The sequence below is a fragment of the Protopterus annectens genome, chromosome 4.part1 (assembly GCF_019279795.1).
Source record: "Protopterus annectens isolate FY-2018-M chromosome 4.part1, PAN1.0, whole genome shotgun sequence".
NCBI lineage: Eukaryota > Metazoa > Chordata > Ceratodontiformes > Protopteridae > Protopterus > Protopterus annectens.
Window position 1 is genome coordinate 207,515,170 of NC_056734.1, and position 21,129 is coordinate 207,536,298.

Sequence of the window (21,129 nt, forward strand, 5' to 3'; positions counted from 1 at the left end):
TGAAATGTGTAGATGCTAGTCACAGTTTAAACAAAATAAACATTTTGTCTGCCTTTCTACAAAGAAGTGTGTCTTTACAGTTTAAACCTGGCTTTATCAGCAGTGAACTAATAAATAAGAAACATTTAGTAAATACTTTGGCAGAGAGAATATGATTAATGCCAAATATCTGATTTAAAGACATTGAATGAAATATAGGGAAAAACGGCAATATCGTCATTAATTATCCTTAAATTCACAGCTTTTAATCTAGGAAAATAAATGGTAGCATAGGTTTCATTATCCATCAAAGTCATATCTTTAAGTATATATTAAGTTAAATTTCCATTAGTGTATGAGTAAATTTAAAGCAAACAGTTATTTATTACTTGCACTGCATTAAAATCAATTAAATAGATTTATGAAGGATGCATTACTGAATTTATAAATTATGTAGCAGTTTCCTGTTCATTGTAGTTCTTTCATGAGAAATATTTTAAATTATTTAGTTAGTATCAGTGATATAGCTGTTCCTCTAAATCCCTGCAGATACAAATTGAAATACCTGAATAACAGCATTACTTAATTCAAGAAAACAACACATATTTTAACCATATCAGCAACAGTAATGTGATAAATAGGGTAGCATGTCTTCTAAAGGTAAAAAACAGCAGATAAGAAGTTTCAAAATTCAGTGTATATATTTTTAAATACATTCTTGAAGTATTTACGGATATAAATTTTAAAATGTTACAACTTGTTTACATAACAGCCTATTGACCTTTCAAGGAGGTTACTAATGAGCTTGTTTGATTACTTTTCATTTTCAATAATAATGGATTTTGTATACTTTATTTAAAATGCATGGAGTTTTTTTTTTTTATTTTGTGGTGGTATGCCCAAGAAATGTGCTGCCAAAGAAAACTGGCAAACACATATTCTCGGCATATGTAAATATATAAATAAAGACAATGTAGCTAACAGGCTGATACAGCTGTCAAAAGAAGCAATGAAATTACACACTTGTTATGCCATGCAATAAAACATTAACCAATAAGTGCCACAAACACAATGCTGGTTTATAGACAGGATTTAGTCAGAGAGTGGGAGAGGTCTTGCTTGACATATAATAATGCAGCAAATTTAATAAAAGTACATTGAGCACAGACATTTAGTTTCAAGTTGAGATATGATCAGTGGACCTCACATTCATCCATCAACTTTATTGCCAACCCATACAGGTCAATCTTATTTTGGAGCAAAAACTATTAACTCATATGAGGTGATTCAGATTCAGCTATAAGACCTGATACATTTCAGCTAGCTGGGAGTCAGTGCATTGACAGTGAAATCATGCTTTCACACTCAGGCAATATTCTTATCCAAATGGCAAACATTACAAATGTCATTGTTAATTTAAAACTCAAGGTGTACAAGCTGAATTTAAGCTATCTTTTGAAATACAGTCCACACTTTGAAGACAAGAACAAAATGCCATGTTCTTATAACCCCACCCTGCACAGTACACTTAATTCAATGATGCATGTGAAATGGACATTAGAAATAACGTCAGGGCAAAACCTAAGTTCTACAATTTAAGAATTAGAATGCAAGGAAAGGGAAGCTCTAAAAGAACTTTGTAACAACCAAGACACCAGAATATTGAAGGCCAAGAAAGGCAGCACAATAGTTATAATGGATACTGATAAGTATTCAAAGGCCATTAAAGACATGTTGGCAGACCTAAGTTGCTGTGGACCTGCCAGTGAGAAAATAATTCTAAATCATTTATCAAAAATTGATTCTACTTTACTTGACTTGTTATGCCAAGAAAACAATAAGAATGAGACTTATAAATTTTCTAAGGTGGAACATCCTAAATTGCTAGATTTTTTAGCAATCCTAAGATCCACAAAGATCAAAAAATCCGCCATTTAGACCTATAGTGGAAGCTGATTTTTATAAAGCTGAGGTATTGTCAGACTATGCATTGAACTCCATTGTCCAGGGGTCAAAATACTATCTAAAAGAGTCCTGGCACTTGTTAGAATTATGAGGTAAGATGAACCCCAATGTTAATGATTGTCTTATGTGCTGTTGATGTAACCTCATTATATATATGTATTCCACAACACACAGGAAAATAATTTAAAAGTGAGTACTTAGCTAGGTTTGGCACTTTGGAAAATGATTTTATTAACACACTGTATACACTACTGGATATAGTGTTGCAAAATATTTTTTTCAGTTTGATAATAAACTTTATAAACAAATTTCTGGAGCTGCAATGGGAACTAGAATGGCTCCAGTATATGACAATTTAGTTACTGCTGCATGGGATCAAATCCATCTCAAAGCTAAACCCCTTTTTGACAAAGTGATATTCTACAGATGCTTTATTGATTACATGTTTTCATCTGGAAGGGGAGAAAACCAGAGTTTTCAAATTTCTTTCAGCTGCTAAACAGTTCCACAATTTTGTAAAATTAACTATCAGTGGTATTGGAAAAGAAATACACGTTCTTGATATCAAGTTAGAAATGGAAAATACAAGTGGCAAACTTAACAGTAGAATATAAATGAAAGGCACATTTGTCAATCAGTACCTGCACAAACTGAGTTAACACCCTTTACATATGAAAATAAATGTTTTAAATGGTAGTTCATAAGATTAAGCAGAGTCACCAGTGAGGAACAGATTTTTTCAGAAGTATTACATCTAACTTCATTGAAAAAGGTTATAAAACAGAGCTTATAACCCAAAGGAGGTTAACCAATTAAGAACCACTAAGGCGAAACCTATATTATGCTGTACATGAAGAGCTAGAAGAAACAAAACAGAATTCAGACACCAGAGGAGGTCATTTAAGAATGTGTTTCCATTACATATAACAACCAATAGCCTCAGACTTAGAAGCATTTTAACCAATAATTAGAAAATTATTCAAGGTAACAGTGAAATGGCAGAAACTTTAGGACCGAAATTACTGTTCACATACAAAAAAAAATCAGCTAACATAAAAATATATTAGAGGCATACTCTCAACTCGTAGAACTAGAAATCTGGACAAAGCTATAAATAAAGGTGGGACAAAGGCCTAAAATAATGAAAGTTTTAACTATTGTTCTTACAAACATAGAAAGGTGATAGGATAACAAGTTTTGCATTAGCATGAATTTTCTGAAGGGCATGAAATCTGAAACTCAACTGTCTGTCATTATTTTCTAATTTCAGTCTAATGATTTGCCACTATTTTGCCACAATTTTACGAAAAACAGACCAAAAATATGAGGTAAAAATCTGGACATTCTACAAAAATCTGTACAGTTGAGAGGTATGATTAGAGGGACAAAACGGTTTGCCTTGGTCTGAAAACACAAAAGTGGGAACTTACAAGTAAGGACATTGCAAATTATGCCATTTTGTTATCAATAGTTCAAGTTTAAGGAATTAAATCATCACACCAAGACAAAGCTATAACTGTAATTTCTGTGGAGTGGTTTACTTAGCATGCTGCTCTACATGTTCCTGTTTCTATACTGGAAACACTGTCAGGAAGTTAGCTAAGAGAATATATCAACAAACTCTAGCTATCAGGAAGAAAGATGAAAATAATGCGTTAGCTAAACACACTGTAGAATGTCAAGATTTTAGATCATTTGAATTTTTTGTTCTTGACAGTGTAAATGTGAGCAGCTTAAGTGGCAATTAAAATATTCTACTTGAGTGTAAAGAAGCTGAATGGCAAATTTGGCTAGGTGCTGATAAAAGAGTAGGACTCAATGAGTTTAAATGTCTTTTCTTACTAGCACAGAAATGTTAAAACATTATATTTTCAGCATGTAAGGGTAAATGATGGGAGATAAAAGGTTTTTACACTAAGTATGTAGTGATTTATGGTTTGCAGGATTGTTTCTTTAAGAGAACCTTTTTTTTCATTGAAGCTTTTTCATTGATATAATGTTTCACACCCATAGGCTCTAGTAAACATGTGACAGTGAATTTTGATTTAATTCATAGGTTAAATGTGATTAGATGCAATTGGCATGTGATTTTATAAGCATTGCTTTTTAAACTGGTGAAGTGAAGTGTTCAGCCATTATAACCACAATTTCTAAAGAAGTTTTATTAAAAGTAAAAGGACAAAAGTGCTAAAATGATATCTCTATTTGTCACTGTCTCAGTATTTTAGTATGGATATCCTGCTTCATTTTTACGTTGCTCTGAAGAATTTTACTTCTCAGTACTAGTTCAGGGAACATGTAAGACATGAACTTTGATCATTGTCACATATTAGCTCTCTCACCTCTGGCCTGGACAAATCCTATTTAAACTGGTGAGGTCAAGTCAAGGATGTTTCCATACCTCACATCCTTCTGCAGTGTACAGGCCTTTTAAGAATTCTCCCTGCCTATCTCATTTCTGCATAGATATGACAACCTCTGCATTCATTACTGAATGATTAAAATCTGATCTTAGTATTGTTCATGTTTTTGTTTTCACAGTTTATAGCAACATGTCACCAGGTTTCCAATCATCACTGTTTTCTATGTTTTGTGAGAAGTGCTATGCCATAGGCATCTGACAGATATCCCTGCTTCTCCTGTAAGCCTTAACTTCAAATGCTAAAACTTTGTATTTAATATTATAATTATCAAGCTTTTACTAAGTGCATTTTCTCTTCCCAAAAGTAGATGCCACTTGTGTGCCTACAATATGCTCCCGGACCCTCTTTAATTTGTTGCTATTCTGACTCTTCACACTTTAATGCATTAACTGTATAATCACAATATATTTCATTTAAAGAAAAAAAAAAATAACCTGTTCCACAGCTTATTCTATAACACTGGATCAATGGTCTGTGGAAACTGCAAAGGTGAAATGCGGTTTTCAAATTGTTTTTTTTTTCAGCATTGCACACCCAATAACCTTCAACTAACAACATATAGCCATTATATGCAATATTTTACTGACTTCCTTTGGTTAGTTAGTTATTTTATTGCCAATTTGATATCTGAGTTTTGCATGCTGGTCACCAGAACTTTTTCAGCCTTGACCCAAATCCATAAGATCAACAAGTTAGTACTTCAAATATTGAGAGATCTCACACTAGTTATAAAAGCAGAATATTTATAGTGCACATAGAAATACACAGTAAAATGCAGATTTACACAAATATTCTGAACAAATAAGGGGATAGCACAGTGGTGCAGTGGGTGGTATTATTGCCACACAGCAAGTGATATCGTGTGTTGATTCTTGACTGAGGTGCTTTCTATGCAGAGTCTACATGTGCTTCCCATGTGGGTTTCCTTTGGGTGCTCTAGTTCCCTCCAGTATTCCAAAGACATGCAGAAGGTGGATAAGAAACTCTAAATTGCCCATAGGCATGAGTGGGTGTGTTTTTATGTGGGGCATGAAAGAACAACCTTGGCAGGGCTATCCACCAAGTGGTTTGAATATTGGATCCAGATAATTGCCACAGTTGAAGCGAGGCACTGATCCTATCTGCAAAAATGGGAAAAAGAAGTTGTTGATGGATGGACGAATGACTGGATGGACAGCTAGTGTTATTCTGGGTAGACAAATGTTTATAATGGGGATAGAGAAAGACAGCTGCAGATTTGCAAACAATATTTTTCAGTGGATGAATGCACAGAATTCTCAGTGACATCTTCATTTAGTAGTTGATTTACAGTATGCAGTGCTTACTAATTAATGCTTTACAGTTGATTAGCACTGTACAGTTGCTAGTACAAAAATATTGTGGAACATTGCACTTATTAACAACAACACAGTATTTGCAATACAGATTTTTGATGGCAAAACAAGAGAAGATTACGGTGCTTTTTGTGAAAAGCAAAATGGCTGCACTGCAACATAACTATTTTATGTAATATCAATACTGTGGCAATGCACTTAAAGTTATTTCCCTTGTGTGCTTAACTCTTTTTTTAGATTTTAACTGATATTTGGCACAGAAGATAAACCAGTGATTTTTCCAGGCCTATATTACAAGATCAAAGCTTTAGTTAATCGAATAACTAAAGCTCGATCTTGTAATATTGAAACCATAAAATGTCGAACAGCCAATTCAACCCAGGGAAGTGCTTCTCTTGGCTGTTATGTGGATTATGCCCTTTTCTCTAATTTGGAGTGATCTTGTAGTTGGTATATTTAGTTGGGGAGGTATAGGGGGCACACCCCCACATCAGGAGGTGTGGGGGGCAAAGCCTCCCACTTGATTTCGCGTCCAAAGTTTTTTTTTTTTTTTTTGAAGCAGCCAAGGGAAGTGTTTCCCTGGGCTGAAGGGGACATTTTCCAGTTTCAATATTACAAGATCGAGCTTTAGCTATTCAATTAACTAATGCTTTGATGTTGTAATATAGATGCATTTTTTTCCAAATGCAAACTACACTGAACTAAAGAGTTAAGTTATTTTGGCTGTCCATTGTCTGAATCAGTGCACTGATAGCCTTCTAGAAGTAGAATAGGGACTATTTTATAGCCAGATTTTTTACATTGAGTGGGAGTTCCATCTTTCACTGAAGTATTTAGCTTAGATTGGACATATAATGCTATAGAGATGCAGGTAATAGGCGTACAGGTAAGATACCCTACCCACAAATAAAATAATCTTTTTTTTCCTTTGCGGGAAATTCATGGTTACTAAATTATTGTTGGTGTTGTATTTTAATAAGTTACTTTCAGCTAAAATCAAATAGAAATCTTGTAGCAGTACTAGACAAACAGTGCTACAAATGTATTATGCAACTACAGTATCCACTGTCATGAAAGGCCTGTGTGAGGAAGACATTTATGCTGCAAGTAAAAGGCCTTCCTTATCATTTATACATCCTGTCAAAGGGCACATTATGTGCAGAATGGTTTCTGCAGAAATCTGAAACAGTTTGTTCTAGCCCTACTATCAGAGCATACTCATCTACTTTCATCTGTCAGTTTATTGCTGCTGAGAACACTAATCCATTACAAACCCCAGGCTCATGCTATGTCTTGGGATAGTGCTTAAAATGTCAGGTGTTTATTTTATTTTTATTTTGTTTGTTTTCCAGGGTAGAGCACTGATCTCCATGGACCTTTTTCAGACTCAGCCCAGGAGACCTGTATTCATTCCTGTAGAAATAGTGAAACAAATAAAGCGATACTATTTATAATTGAGGAGCAATGCAGTAGGTCTTACACTGTCTGAAATTACACAATGCAAACATGCTACCAGACCTTTTCAATACAAACCCAGCTAGTTTGGCTCACTTTATTATTGAAAAAGATACACAAGATGTTCTATGAGTTTCTAATGTCATAGCAAAAGCTTTCCTCAGAAAATCTCTGACCTACTTATGAGTTATCAACTGCTAGTGTAGAATCTAGTGGGGCGTAGGGGGTAGCTACCCTCACCAAAGACATGAGGAGTGCAATCAGCAGATGCTAGTTGGTTGTCAGTGCATGCATGGTTAGAACTGAAGCATTTTAGTGCTCATTGTGTTGATTGCAACAGCTTTACACTACAAATGCAGGAAGCAGTTGCTGTAGTTTAAAATGAAAGAAGATTTTTTTTTTCTTTTTCTTTTGCTTTAAAATTCGAAAAAAGCAGTGAATTTTCTTTTTGTTCCTCAACTTAGAGCTGTGGTACACCACATGGGGGGACAGCAATGGGTACCAGAATAACTTGCTACACCACTATTATCAACAATATAGAGGATTACGACTGGGTTTCCAATTTCAACCACATTATTAAGAGTATGAGACAGATGTCAGTTTGACATTCATGCTGAGAACATACAAAACTGAGTTATGACTGGAGACCTAACCATAACTCTTTCTAGTGTATACTGCACTTAGCTGGTCCATGTAGCAGGTGTTACAGGGAAAAAAAAAGTATAGGCATGCAAAGAATTTTACTGGCATTTAAAGCCAGTAAAACACTTTAGCAAATTCAAACAGACAGCAGGCAGAACAATGTGCCCTTCTGAAGAAAGCAAAATTACTTGAAAAGCTGTTGGCTCCTTCATTCTACACTTTCTATTTGTAAGTTTGGCAGAATGAAGCTGTATAACCTTCTTCCACTACTGTTAGCTGGCAATCAGTTGCCACTGTCAGTCTATAGTGACCTGATCTCATTGCCTGGGTGCCTTAACAAACTGTTATTAAGTCCTCTAAGCACTGTTAAGATCGGGTCTCATGCTATAGTAGCATTTAATAGTGTATCTTTTTTCTAATTTTTGTGCTTAATCACTGCACTGCATGTACTACAAGTTATTCATCTCTAAGCACTTGCATGTAAATCATCACTATTGACATCAACTTCTCTTTAGACAACTTATAAAATCCGTAGAAGCAATAATGACAAAAGAACTGAAGATGACTTATACATTACAACTCTCACAGTCAAGGGTCATGACCTCAGAGAACTAAAGCAAAGGGTCAGGTAGTGTTGCTGGAGTCCATAAAACAAAATACATATGTAAAAAAGAAGAAATACAATGACTAACACAGCAGAAGTTGAATGAAATGCCAAATAGCAACAGCAAAAATAAATAAATGACAATTTAATAAAGGTAAGCACTTTCGCATTGAGTGGCAATGTTCATCAGACCAAATAACAATACTACAAAAACTTCAATATAAAGCCATAAGACTCTTCCCAACAATAAAATAATATAATCACCTCGCAATAATCTAAAAGAAATTAATTAAAATCAATGACCTTTTATAGTACTGTTATTTGGTCTGATGAAGCATTGTCGTTATTAATGAGAAAACGGTTACCTTTATTAAATTTTAGTTTATTTACTATTACCCATTGGTATTTGACATTTCATTCAACTTCTGCTGTGTGAGTCAATGTATTTCTTTTTTTTAAAAGGATCATGACCTGTACGAATGAACACAGCAATGAAGAGTAATTATATTCACTGATGAATAACTCTTAAGGCAAACACCATCAATCAAATAAGTAGTATCTAATCACTCTTTGTATCTTGCATAAACATCTACAACTCTGTTTTGTCAAATATTGCATTACGCATATTACTATGTAACATTTTCTTGTTTCTTTGTAACTCTAGGCTGACTGAAGAGTTTCCATATTGTTAAGTGCTCTACATTACTTAAGAAATCAATAAAATAAAATAGTGGATGCCTTTTTAGCTACTGAAACAAGATGTCATGCAACTATACATATAATTTTATAGTACAGTTCAAAAACTACACTATTTGCATTTATTTGTTTCTGAAACATATTAATACAAATCATTCTTTCCTAATGTGCTTAACTTCATTTGTTGCCTTTTCATTGATTAGAGTGATGTTGCAGTGAAAGCTACAACCTGTGATGTGATAGTAAGGTTATAACACGAGGAGGGATGCATGCAATATGTAATGAAAAAGCCAACTGTAATATGAAGCACAAATCATACAACAAGCTAATGGAAATTATGTTTTTTTTTGTTTTAATTTAAATGTCAGTACTTCACAATTAGGAAGGACTAATCTAAGTTCTTTGGTTGATACAATAAAAAGGTAACATACAGTATGTGTAAATTCTGCTGGTGTGAGCATTCTTGAGTAGTAAACTGCATGGTTATCAAATAAGAGCACTTCAGGAGAAATTTCTGTTTATCTGGAATGCAAAGACCTGACCTTAGAGGTTATTACATTAAGTAAGGTGGTACAATGATCTTTGCCCTCAGGTAAAACGGTAGAAATTAATTGCATTCCATTTTTTTAAATTCAAGCAGTATTTGAGCTAGTGTTATTCATAGAAATGACCAGAATCCCGTAAAAACAGTTTTACTACCATATTTTCAGAACAAGGCTGTTGCAAAATGTAATGATTCCTTCCTGAAATGCAGTAATTTCTGTGTTAGGTATAAAAAGTCAAATTCTGTCTGGCAGAAATGGAACAAGAAAACAAGGTTATATAATGCACTGCTTTTAAAGCAATGTTTTAATGGACTGAAGGACGTCAAATACATTTTTGTTATTAAAGGATCCTTTTCTAACATGATAAGATGGAGCCTGACCTCTAGTGAGAATAAAGGAAGTTTGGTAGCAACAGCTTTGTCCTGAGGTCTCCTCACTCCTCCAGCATGCAGGCCTGATATGAGCCTGGGACAAGGGAGAGGAACGAAGAGGACATATAGAAGGACCAGGTATAAATCAGCCAGAAAGGACAGACAAGGTCAGGATCAGGGGCTTTCAAAGAAGTCAAGAGTTAGCACTGAAAGAAGCAGCCAAGTAGACCAGCAATATAGGCCATAAGTTTATTATTCTGATTACTTTGTTTAGGAAAGCCAGCAAGCCTGCCCTCTTCCTTCCTTACTAAGTTTAAATCACAGGTGGAGAGAAACCCCTTCTGCATGGTATGCTGAAAAATCAGAGGAATAAAAGGACAGTTAATTTCAGAACTGGGGAGGTAAACAATATGTCCTTCCCAGAAAATACAGAAACAATGCTGCTGTGCATTTTTTTTTGGAGGGGGGGGCATAGCCCAGCCTCCTCTTTGATAAGGTGCATACTTTGACAATATGTTGGATGAAAGAAGGGGGAAACTATCTTTTAGTCTTAATCTAGGGATGGCACTAAACATTCCCCAGGAAGGGCTAAAACAGGTGTCCTTATTTTACTGGTAGAGGTCTAAAATTGTTGGAGTAGAAGAGAGTGCAGTTAAGTTTGGAACTTTCCATAAATGTAGTTGTTTGAGTACTTTCACTGTTTCAGTCCTCATGCTTGTGAAGTTTTGCCTGTGGGTAGGCTGTAGCCAAACAGTCTTCCAAAGCTCTTCTCTTTCCCAAGGCCTTGGTAGGTGTCCTCCTTCTGGTGTGTGGATATTGGTGGTATAAAAGCTGTACCAGCTGGTGCCACCCTTAGATATTTCTTGCTGAGCAGTTTGAGTTGTTCATATGCATCTCCAAATCACATGCTTTCCATATATTGACCTTCTTCTATGGGAAGATAAGTACCCCATAGGGGATTTCTTTTGTTTTCTTGGTTCATTCTTAATTTATAGCTAATGTTTCATTCAGAATTCAGTTCAGGAGGTTTATCTGTTAAAGTTAAAAAAAACTTAAAAAGTTAAAATTGCGGTAAGCAACTATCACGTAGGGACTTCCTCTGCAAAGTGTAATTTTTGCCTCTGTCCAAATCTAAATAGATTTTTGGCTGTGCTGTGCATAATTCACCCCAAACATAATCTGATGTTGTCAAAGGTCCCCCCCATGAATTCACTGCTAAAAAGAGGGTGAAGACAAGCTTGGTTTTTGGCTACTATGGCACTATCCAAGGCTTCTGAGAGACTTTGTCCTAAGAAAAAAAAACATGCTGAGAAAAGGAAGAGGTGTAAGCAAGCCATGGATGTAACCAATGACTCAGCATTTCTGGTGTTCAGTGATTCTTTATGAGCTGAGGTGCTTTCAGAGACCCTGACTGCAGAATCTGTTCTGGCTGTACTCTCTGATATGACATCTATGCAGGCTTGCACACCTTTGGTTTCTGGCATGTTGTCCTGGTCCGATACTTCTGTGATCCATTATAGTGAGAGACCTCCTAGCAGCCAAGGCCTGCATCTTGACTTTGGAAGGTGAATAAAGAATTCACAGAATATTTTCACACATGAGATGGTTTTTGGTAATCCTACTGAGGTTTTGTTCTCCAGACTCAGACATGAAACCCCAAAGTTGACCACTCCAAAACATAGTAAGTACAGGGAACCAAAAGTCAAACAGGTACAGTCTAGGTGGGGCAATGCTTGGCTCTACCCCTACCCAGGCTTCATCTTCAGATACCTTAGTTTGGTTGGTTAGAAACTCTAATATCTTAAATCAGATCCAAAGTACCCGAGTGATGGGAGTTTCTACTAAGGAGAGAGGGTGGATCTCCTTCAGAGTAATAGCAACTCCAATGCAACTGAGGCTAAGGAACTAGAATATGTTGACAGGCCTCTATCAACTGACACCCTGGATTCTCCAGTTGAGGTCACTCTGTCCTCTGCCTCTCTGCCAGAGGACATTTCCTTTGTGAATCCTTGCTGCAGAATGAAAGAGCTCTTCCAATAGGTTTCCAAAGAATGATCTGAATCCCAGCAGAGATACATAGTCTTCATGGATCTCACTGTGCCTAGGCCACTATTCAGACATCATAATGGTGGCACTACTCACTGTTAGTAGTTTAAAAAGAAAGATGCCAGAACTTGAGGTATTCCTGCAACTTGAAAATATTCATATCTGTGTAGTTTCTGATACACAGTTTCAGTGCAAAGGCAGTACTTTCTGCATAACAGGGTTTAACGCATATCATGCCTTCAGATGCTTGAGTAACTGCAGGGAAGTATCTGTATTTCACTGAAATAAAGCACCAAACACAATAAATGTATAAAAAAGATCCAACCACGAATGAAGGCAGATCGACCTTTATAATAAAAAAGTACAAGCGCTTTCGTCTGGACAAGACTTCTTCAGATACAAAATACACACAGGTGCTACAGAAATTTATAATGCCTCACAATGAAGTCAATTAAGCTTTTAAAGAAACACACACATATAAAAAATATATGCAATAATAAATTATTTGATACACTAATACTAAATACATGGAAAGAAGAACCATACAGTGGCAGCTGGTGACTTCAAATCACAGGGGGGTTGCAGGAGACAGCTGAATGGGTAGGGTCAAGGGGAGGGGTGTGGTCAACCAGAAAGGGGAGGAGCTATGCACAAAACCACAAAAAACTAACTTTAATTAAATACGCTGCCCTAGGTGACAAACCATCATTATGAAAGTCCAATCAAGACAAAAATAAGTGTAGAAGAATAAAAATATTTCAATGCATTGGCTGCATGACAGCTTACTTAATATCTAGATGGAAACAAAAGGTTGTGAGACATGAAAAAATAAATTACTTTTTAAATACATTACTGGAATGCCAGTCAAAATCAAGTATAAGAAAAACCAGAAGCACTCAACTCAAACCACTTCTCCTTGCACTGCAGTTCTAATTATAATATATTCAGCTTTATTAAAGTACCAAGTAACATGCTGAAAGTAGAAATCTATGTGATTCCCCCAACTTGTAAAAATGTTTCTTATCCAAAAAAGACCTGCTGCCTGACAACTTGTTTCATGGGGAAAACATGATAAAAGTAAAAAATGAAAAGCAAACAAGAAACAAGCTCAAGATACATTGCTTAAAGGATTACTGTACAGGTTATGGACCACACATGATTGGCATTCTGTTTAGTTTACGGGTAAAGTCTGTAGAGATGACTGGAAGTCTCCAACAAGTGTAATGAGCTTTTTAAAATAATGGAATCCTGTCCTTTAATACCCAAGGTTTATACATTATCTAGTCAAGTATTCTCTGCATGACAACAACAGAAAGGCTTTCAATGTTGGCAGTTCTTTAACAGTATGCTTATTAAAGCTTACTTGCATCTTACGATCTCAGACAAGCTTACCTTATGGTCATTAAAGCATTGCTACTTAAACACAGAGCAACAGGCACTTTGAGTAATAAGCATAAATCTGAGTAATAAGCATAAATCAACAGTACAAAAATATGACAGAAACCAGACCATTCTGCAAAATCAAGGACAGATGAAAAGCCACTGTAGTACTTATGCAGTGTGTCCTCCCCATCCAAGGTAGATACAACTACTCTTTGCCTTGCTTGGACACATCCAGAGTCACTACATGGGGGAGTGGGGTGCAACAAGCATGTCACAATTTGAAATCTCTCTGGCTGACTGTGATGGCCCTGACACATTTGTCATACCTCTCAACCTCAAGAGCAAGAAATCTGGACAAAGCCATGCACAGAAGTGGGACAAAGGCCCAAAAATAAAGACAATTTTTAAATATTGCTCTAATAAACTTAGAAAGATAATAGAATGGGTCTTGCATTAGTATGAATTTTCTGAAGGGTATAAAATCTGAAACTCAAATGTCTGTCATTTTCTAACTTCAGTCTTTAGTGATTTGTCACTAACTTGCCAAAAAACACAACTTTATGAAAAATGGACCAAAAATGTGATGCAAAAATATAAAATAGACACACAATACAGCTGCTACCTGTCAAAGAAGGGACACTTTAATATTAGTACTGCTACCTTGAGCAGCTGACAAAATAAAAGAATCTACATGCATTTCAAGTAATCTATAACTTTGATTATTACAGTTATTTCTTAATTGTAAACCCTCCATGTTTTCTTCCAAAATTGCTATTTTACGGAGGGATTATTAGGGGAAGAGCAACATTTTGAGCCAAAAATTGGGGACAGTTGAGAGGTTGGCTATGCCTAATTCTATAAAGCAATTTATTTGCATGTACCTCTCAACCTGTTAATGCAGTAAATCTGAACAAGGCCAAATATATTGGGGGCACATATAAACAGTACTAAAAATTGCTCTTGTATAAATTGAGACAGTTGATAGAACAGCTCTTACTTTAACATGCATTTTTCTGAAGGTTATGAAGTCTGAAACTTATTATTTAGTGACTTAATTCCTAAATGATTTGCCAGAAAACTACAAATTTTATGAAGAACAAACCAAAAATAAGAAGCAAAAATCTATTCATTCTTTGAAAATCTGGACAGTTGGGAGGTATAGTTCAGCTGGGCCTGTCTGAGTTTGCTGCCCTTCCCCCGACAAAATAATGGTTGAATGGAGCCTCTGCAGCCATTCCAATAAACCATTACTTGGCTATTTCACTCCATTTACCATAAACACTAATGTGCATACTGCTTTACTTCTATGATGAGTTGGACTTCATTTGAAAGTTTTATTTTGTATTTTACAGCACAAACACTAAGTCATCTGTTAAACAAAGCAATGCAGTCTCACAATGAAAACTTAGCATTAAAACTTCTCTGCCCTTGAAACTCACATTCATTGAAACAGCATTGAAACCCACATTCAAAGAAAATACATTTTGCCAGTGGCAGATAAAGATTAATTTTGGGCTGTTTTCAAATCATAGACCCCTTGCATATGAAACATACATGTGCTCTTTGATACACCTTCCTCACTGTACTAAAATTATATTCCTTGTACAATACAGTACACTTGTTAGAGGGTGTTTTAAATTTGTTTTGAACATTTTTCCAGTAAGCAATGAAACAAACCATATGCACCCATAATGGCAAAACTGCCCAGTTGAGAACATTTATCATAAAAAAGTCTACTCAGACTTCAACAGTCCACCATTATTAGTTAATATACACAATTCTACAGTCCACCATTATTAGTAAATATGCACAATTCCACAGTCCACCATTATCAGTAAATATGCACAATTCTACAGTCCACCTTTATCAGTAAATATGCACAATTCTACAGTCCATTATCAGTAAATATGCACAATCTCTGAAGTAAGTCATCTAAATAATTCCACATTAAAGAAATCTGTAACTAATGAAGCGGTTGCTGCTAGCAATCACCTTTATATTTCATGGTTTCATCGAAAAATAAAGTGTCTGTTGCCCCTCAGGAATAAATTGCCTATATTACATTAAAAATGATAAGCTAGTAATAATATTGCAAGAGGAAATGGATGGCAAACTGATAACAGACTCATAGTTAGTATCTTCACCAAGGAGAACATTCTCAGTACAGCAGCATCCACCCCTTGTGGGAGTAGAACCCACAGCCTTCTGCATCAAAAGCCCGTACACAACCTGTTGTGCTATAGTATTAACTAGGCAAAGCACTAAACTTCTATTCCCCTGCAGCTCTCAGCTCCTTGTAAAATCTACTCAATACTCAACTGCATCTCAACTTCGCAGCTCAAGAAAACTGGAAAAAGCCAAAATGTATTGGGGGGGGGGGGTCAAAAGCCCAAAAACCAGGGACACATTAAACATTGCTTGTATAATCTTGGAAAGTTGCTAGCCTAGAATAAAATGTTGTGTTGCCACCATACATTTTACTGCCAAGGTCCCTGAGCAAAAAAACAGTCAGAGTAACATACCACTATGCCACATCAGCTGCTTTGTAAAAGAGAGGAAGACTGAAACTTAAATGGCTATCATTTAGTGAATTCAGTTCTCACCATAGCTGTCAACCTCTTAGTACAAAACACCTGGACAAACCCAGTAATGAGGGAATACAGCCCTCAAACATATTCAGTGAATTCAGTTCTTGCCATAGCTGTCAACCTTAGCACAAAAACCTGGACGAAGCCAATAATGGGGGAATACAGTCCCAAAAATAGGGACAAATTTAAAATATTCATCTTATAAACTTAGAAAATTGCTAGAAAAAAGGTTGTGCTACTATGTATTCTGAAGAACATGAAGTTTGAAATTCAAATGCCGGTCAATTTTACTGCTGACAGAACAAAACAATTTTCAGCAGAGACCCAGGGATTAATACTGCAGACACGTCTTTGTAAAATGACAGGGCACCAGAGCAAATCCACACAAACACAGGGAGGAGATGCAGACTCCACACAGAAGGCACCCCAACCAAGAATCAAACCAGAAAACCTATAGCTGTGAGGCAACAATACTACCACTGCACCATCAAATATGCAAGGAATTAAACATTCAGAAACCTGAAGTCTGAAATTCAAATGCCTGTCAATTTTACTGCGGACAGAACAAAACAATTTTCAGCAGAGACGCAGGGATTAATACTGCAGACACGTCTTTGTAAAATGGCAGGGCACCAGAGCAAATCCACACAAACACAGGGAGGAGATGCAGACTCCACACAGAAGCCACCCCAACCAAGAATCAAACCAGAAAACCTATAGCTGTGAGGCAACAATACTACCACTGCACCATCAAATATGCAAGGAATTAAACATTCAGAAACCTGAAGTCTGAAATTCAAATGCCTGTCAATTTTATTTAACATTTGTTAATCAGGACAGTCTGACTTGGAACAAAAAAACAGTTTTCAGCAGAGGCCCAGGAAGAAATAATGCAGACATGTCTTTGTAACATGGGAGGACACAAAAGCAAACCCACACAAACACAGGGAGAAGATACGGACCCCACAAAGAAGGAACCCCAGCCAAGAATCAAACCTGAAAACCTGCAACTGTGAGGCAACAATGCAACCAGTGCACAATCAAATAAAAACAAACCCATACAAACACAGGGAGAATATAACAGACCCCACAAAGAAGGAACCCCAGCCAAGAATAAAACCTGAAAACCTGCAGCTGTGAGGCAACAATGCTACCAGTGCAACATCAAATAAAAGCAAACCCACACAAACACAGGGAGAAGATAACAGACCCCACAAAGAAGGAACCCCAGCCAAGAATCAAACCTGAAAACCTGCAGCTGCGAGGCAACAATGCTACTACTACACCATCAAATATCAAGCATTGCAACATTTACAAACCACAGATATTATGAGGAACAGATCAGATCAAATATGAGGCAAAAATCTGCAATTTTCTTTACAAATGGTGGTGGGTAGGGAATGCAAGTCTTTAACACCTGCATGCAGGGTACAGGGTTCAAGCCTGAGGTATTCCCTACCATGAGCACCTGGCACATTTTCTCACACACACACACACTCTCAGTTGCACATCTTAGACAAAATTCCTATTTGGTATACCTGAAATTGTTCATAAGTGTAAAAGATAGCTGATTTGGAAAATCAGATTAAATACCACAATTAAACCTGGATGGAATGAGCATACTTCTATTGCACCAATTTTGAAATTTAGAGCAGCTAATTTATAATTTTTTTAATAACAACAGCATGGCAAAAATTATTTATTAAAAAATATTTATAGTAATGATCAGGTTTTAAAATCTTGTGTTTTAAATGTATTAATTTGTACTGTTTTCAAGCCCTGCTAAATAGGCTTTCAGTGATGTTTCTTTAATGTTTTTAAAAGGGCCACATGATTGTTTTAAATAAATAATAAGTGTTGTATTAAGTGGATGTAATGGTTATGATGATGTCACAGGGTAGAGGGGCGAAAGCATTTAACCATTCTTTCTTATGATTTCTCTGTTTTTTTATAAATGTGTACCACTTGGTTTTATTTGAATTTACTGGTTCAATGTTTTATCCTGCAATTCCTGAGTAACACTATGTTACTCTGTTTGTCTTTCATATTTATGTCTGATGGACAGAAGCAGTCAATAAATTACCTCTATATAAATCAAATTAGTGCATCACATTTGGCCGTGTAGCTAAGTTTATAAGGGCCATAATGGTCATTCATCTAGTATACACCTATAAACTTGTAAGGGTAGAACCCTCCTACCCTGTCCCCAAATGTATCTGCTCTACATTTAGCTTAAACATAGCCCTCCTCAGCACTCTAGCACCAATCACATCCACTCACCCTAGCACTGCTGCCATCATCACTCTAGAACCAATCACATGCAGACATCTTAGCACTCCTACGACTCATGCATTACATAACAACACAAGACTCAATTTACTGCTCCATTCCCAATACTAACTCCTCACTAACTAACTTCTACCCACTGACTCCTCCCCTAACATCTCCATTTTTCCTACTTTTCTCCCACCCTCCCAGTGACACATTACACACCAACACAGAATCAATTTACTGACCCATCTCAGTACTAATTTCTTACTAGTTAGACTCCTTACCTATCCTCTACAATTTTCATTTTCTGCTCCCCTTCTTGTATCCTTTTTCAAATTATTGTACCTACCTCAACCCAGTATATAATTCACTCCAAATCAATACCACCAGTACACATTCAAAACAATTGCTCAAGATAAATTCTTCACAGCAAACATCATAATACACTAATCCTACACCACAACAATCACGCCCACCTTAATTGCATATATATATATATATATATATATATATATATATATATATATATATATATATATATATTACTAAATAAAACCATATTACAGTCATCCAAAGTTAAACACTTATAACAACTGTACTATTACTCTTATTCATAACTTATCACTCCAGCCTGCACCTTGACCTTAACCCCCACATAACCTTTAGAATCTTCATAAATAACATACCACCTCCTAATAAATGCCTGTGATATATAGAGTCACAATTGGGTTAGGCTGAGCAGCTAGGCCTATAAAGGCATGTGTGGTCATTAGCCTATTATATACCTATAAACCTATGAACCTATGAATCCTATTAAATCCACCCATTCTTACATATCATCCTGACACCTGAACAAAAACAGTTACAGTTTTCACTTATCTCTATAATTGGACAGTCATCCAACTCTGCAGATTTATATAACTCAATAAGTCACATAATCACCTTATACCTATTAACCAGGTACTAATCAACACTTCATCTTTTTACATATTAACCATAGCAGAAAAATCTTGAACAATAATTGTAAAACAGCCACACCAAAGCTTATTAATATCAACACAAGAAGTGCATGCAATAAAGTAACAGACTTTCATGCATGGGTTTTCAAGACATCAATCTACTCTCATTATCTGAGATCTGGCTAAAAGCATCAATAAAAGATGAATAAATACTCTCTGTTAGCTACAACATACTATGAAATGATCAAAAGGGCAAAAAAAGAAGAGAGATTATCTTACTTTTATCTAAATCACTGCAATCAATCCCATACTCACAGCCTTCCTTCAATTTAATAAAGCTGAACTGCTAATCAGCTCCCTTAAATAAATGCACATGAAAACATCTACCTAATTTCCATATACTTTCCTCCATGGTATTCTCCTGGATAAGCAAAAAATATCCCTAAGAAACTATAAACATGCAAGATTTCAAAATAATCTGGAACTCAAACATTACAGCTATGGCTCAGCACTCCATAAACCTATGGAGTGCTTAAGCCAATCCCATTATCAAAATTAATATTAAGACAACCAATTTAGACTGGATACTAACATCTGATCCCACTAAAATTACACCAGCTGATACTCTTCTTGGCACCATTAGTGGTCACCTCTTACCTTTGCCAATGTGCACCTCTTATCCATCCTAAACCAGCACCCCTTTAACTATGTACACAATGCAATAAAATTTGAGAAATATACTTTTCTAGCTGCCTTACCTTATGTAATTTCAAATGCCCCTTAAATATCTTCCATTTGATGAAACAATAGGACAATTTAACCAAACAGTTCTTATTATTCTAAACTAAATGGCTCTTGTAAAAAGAAAATACGTGGAAGTAAATCCCGCCCTATGACTTAAACATACGACCAAAGAACTGATGTAATAGATATAAAACATGGTGAAGACAGTTCAAAAATAAAACACAGCAGAAGCAGCAAGCCTTCAAACAGCTTTGAAATCTTTGAAGTCTTACTAAAAATAAAGAAACTGAAAACAAAAAAAATACTTCCTTATGCTGCAAAATGCAAGTCCAAACAACCCAAAATTCTTAAAGAAATTAATGGACACATTGCTTCACCCATGTAGGGCTTAATAACCAAATTCTTCCCCTAGAACACACTCTGAAACTATTGCACTAACTTCAGTACTCACTTTATCCATACCACCACCAATTTCACAAATAATAATGCCATCAAATAATAAACATCTTGCAAACTACTCATCCTAATGCCAGTTTTAACCTACAGTCAATCCCATTGATGCAATAAAAAATAGCACCAGAAATGAAAAACCACATCTCTGTCTGCAGAAAAACTTTAAGCAGGGTAGCTTAAGATTTAGGCGGAATCCATTGCCTACCCAGATTCCATTTTACTCTAATGCTCAGTCCTGGAACAGTATGTTCTGGCCATATGGAAACAATCTTCCATTCTTCCACAACTTAAAATGGATAAATCTGAAGGATCAACTATTGCTAAATTGCCATTGTTCCATCACTCTCAAAAATCCTTGAGAAATTGGCTCATAACCATCGGCTACACTTTCACCTAAAGAAAGACATTATCTTCAATACACAGCACAACTTCAGACCCAATCACAGCACTGCAACCACACGTCTGGGTTTCTTAAATACTGTCAGTCTCAAAAGAAACAATGGTAAAATACTTTTTAATATCTTCTTAGATCTCACAAAAGCATTCAGAGTTGTCTTACACAACATAATCCTTCAAAAACTAAATCTCATATGCATATCAAAATCAGATCTACATTGGTTCAGTAGCTATCTTTCTAACAGCCACCAAGCATTGCAGTGGGAGTTCAAGCT

General features: G+C 35.9%; 1 protein-coding gene across 3 annotated transcripts in view; it reads right to left on the reverse strand.

The window, feature by feature from the left end:
• Positions 1 to 21,129, reverse strand: part of GPC5 (glypican 5) — a 4,047,478-nt gene that overhangs the window by 3,528,430 nt on the left and 497,919 nt on the right. The window lies entirely within an intron of this gene.